We start from the raw sequence: 3,055 nt of genomic DNA, 5'->3' as shown, positions 1-3,055 counted from the left end.
ATGAAATCTTAAAGTGGTTTTAATTTGCATTTCCCTAATTATTAGTGATGTTGAACATCTTTTAAGATGCTTCATAGCCATCTTTACTTCTTCTTTTGAGAACTCTCTGTTCAGCTCCTTAGCCCATCTTTTAATTGGGTTATGTCTTGTCTTGAGAATCAAGCTTTTTGTTAGGTCAGTGTGAGCCTTTCTGATCCTTTGATCAGCTGTGAAGTCACTAGGAGAAATACCAGGGAAGAGCAGGAAGCTGAGAATGGTTGATTAGTATTTATTAGATCATGATTCCTAACTGTGGGGCCTTGGGCATGTGACTTAGCTTCTGTGTACCTCTTTTTTCTCACCTGAAAAACTGAATATTAGCTACCTCACAAGAATGGTGTGAGAATTCTAGAACATTCAAGAATAGCACTCAGCACAGTGTCTTGCACATCGTAACTAATAGCAGCTATAATTATCATCAATTCACTACAGATCTGCTGACTGGAGCAGGCCTTGCATGCCAAAGGCCCTTAGTAAACCTTCATTGACTATTGTGCCACTTAATGGTAACAGGCAACACTGAGTCTCAGCTTCTAGGATGGAGTAAGAAATTGCTATGAGAAGACACACTCCATTGCAGGTGTCTCCTCCCCTGTGCTCTCTCACAGGCTGTCTTTTTCTAACATTGTACATAAAACTGACTTAGAAATATACGGACCCTCTATGGGACTCCTTGTTTGGGTCACTTTTCTGAATAGTTTTATGAAAAAAAATGTTAGTGCATAGACTTTTTAAAATAAATTATGAATATTCAATCAACATGAGCAGAAATTAAGTTATATTTTTTAAATTGTCATTAATATAAATAAACTTCTGACCATTATCAAATCAAATATAAGCAATCAGGCCTGGATCCCAAATTGTTACAGAAAAAGAATAATGCTGGCAGATATCTTGAATACCTTTCATGTGCCTAGCATTGAGTGAAGGGCCTGAAGGGTTACCCTCAAAAGAAAAAGCCTATCTCTGCCCATGGAAGCACACATCCTAGGAGAAGTCTCAGATGTCTACTTTGAAAGCCCAGGCTGGGAGCTGGAAAGCTCAGGCAGTGTGGGCAGGAAATGTATTTAAGCACTCTCTCCTGGACAGCAGGCTGCAGAAAGGTATATGGGACCCCTAAGATTGTGGTTGGTGTCAGCCACTGTGTGAATCAGGAATGAGCAAAGGATATCAGGAAGAGATTACCCTGATGGAGCTGGGGGCCTATTCAGGAGAAAAGGCTTTCTAGAATGTTCTAAAATCAGTGGGAGAGCTCTAGAAGGCTGAGGAGGAAGAGGAGGAGGAGAGGAGGAGGAGGCAGCTATATGAATTGGTCTCAATGCCACATACATTAGCTTCCCCTTGAAAACAAGTGAAACTTGGATCCATGTCGATTTGTTGTTCTCGTTCAACATGGAGGAGGTGAAGGCTAACTGGGGACAGACTCAGGGCCTGAAAAGAAAGGCAAAGGTGGGAGGGTACAGAAGAGACTCAGGAACCTGAGTTTGCCATGCACTTCCCAGTCAAGGAGAGAGTTGGTTCCTTTCTGCCTTATAGAGAATTGACCATTGCCTAAGGCCTTATGATGGCTTGGGCAATTGCACCCCATTGCTCTCAGTACAGACCACTCACTCATTCAGTAAGCCTAGAGCATCTTTCATGAAGAGGAGAAGAATAGAGAGACAAGCACTGCAAGGCATTTAAACACTGTGGACATACACCAGGGCAGGGAACAGAATCAGAGGAGGCTTGCTTCCTAGAAGAAAGGACACATAGATTGGATCTGATAACCACAGGTGATTGGTGGCACTTAAACTTAACACAGACCAATTATTTCTGAAATAACAGCTTTCTAAAACCTGGGAAAGGCTACATGTAATTAAGCCCCACCCTAACAAGCCCAGTTTTTGGCCTAATCCTCTCTTTAACCAGAGCTTGTGGAACATCTATTACATGCCAGGGGCTGGGCTCAGCTTGGGCAGATGACAGAAAAAAAGAGAAAAGACACCCCTGTTAAGTGCCATGAAGGAGAAAACCAAGAGGGAGTAATGTCATCCTGGACTCATGTGGACGGGGACAGGGAAAGTGTGGGTGACTGTCTCTTGACAGCTAGGCAGACAGCTTCGGAAAGCCCCAACAGCACCTGAGTTTTTTGTAATGGGAGATGTATTTCTTTCACCAAAGGGTCACACCTGGATTAATTAAGACTGCTGCTGAGATTCCTCCTGCTAATTCAATGGGCTTTTTTCATTCCTTTTTAGATGGATGGCCCTGGAAGATAATTAGTGTTGAGACTCCATTCCAGCTCTCAAAGAAAATGTCATCGTTGGCCCTTGTTATCAGCCAGGCAGGTAGGGAGTGTTTTAGAATATTTTTTATGTTGTTTGTTTGTTTTTGAGACAGGTTCCCCCTGAGGCCCAGCTGGACTGGAACTCTGTGTAGAACAGACTGGCTTCAATATCAGAGATCCGCCTGCCTCGGCCTCCCAGTGCTGAGATCAAAGGCGTGGGCAGCCATGCCTGGCCTAGGAGATGTTATTATCCTTTGATTCCCTATCTCAGTACCCTCCTGTGAAGAATGTTTCAGTGTCTCCAAACATAGAAACCAGAACTCAAGGATGTCACCTTACTATTATGGGGTGGAACACAAAATTTGAGCTCTAACCCATACCTCTCCAAAGTTGCACCCTTTTCCCTCCTCCCTTCTGAAGATAGGAGTGCCTCAAAGAAGCCATAACATAGGCCTTTCTTCATTAATATTCGCATGCTCCTCTTCTTTTAGAAACGTTCCCCTGGGTCCTCCTCTGCTGAGCTGGCGCCCTCTGAACAGCAGTGGTCGGTTCGATGTCCCCTACTTTCTCCGCTGGGAGATTCTAAGGAACAAGATCTAGGCACTGGGGGACCCCTGGCATGGAGGCTCGGGGCTAGTGCTATGGGGCAGATGCCCGTGTTGGGCTGCAAACAGGGGGAGGCAGGACACGCAGCTAACGGGACCGTGGAGAACAGCGACAGTTCTCCGAGATCAATCAGGGCATGGC

Source organism: Nannospalax galili, unplaced genomic scaffold, assembly GCF_000622305.1.
Source record: "Nannospalax galili isolate Female #2095 unplaced genomic scaffold, S.galili_v1.0 scaffold113, whole genome shotgun sequence".
Classification (NCBI taxonomy): Eukaryota; Metazoa; Chordata; class Mammalia; order Rodentia; family Spalacidae; genus Nannospalax; species Nannospalax galili.
Note: the sequence above shows the minus strand (reverse complement) of the source record.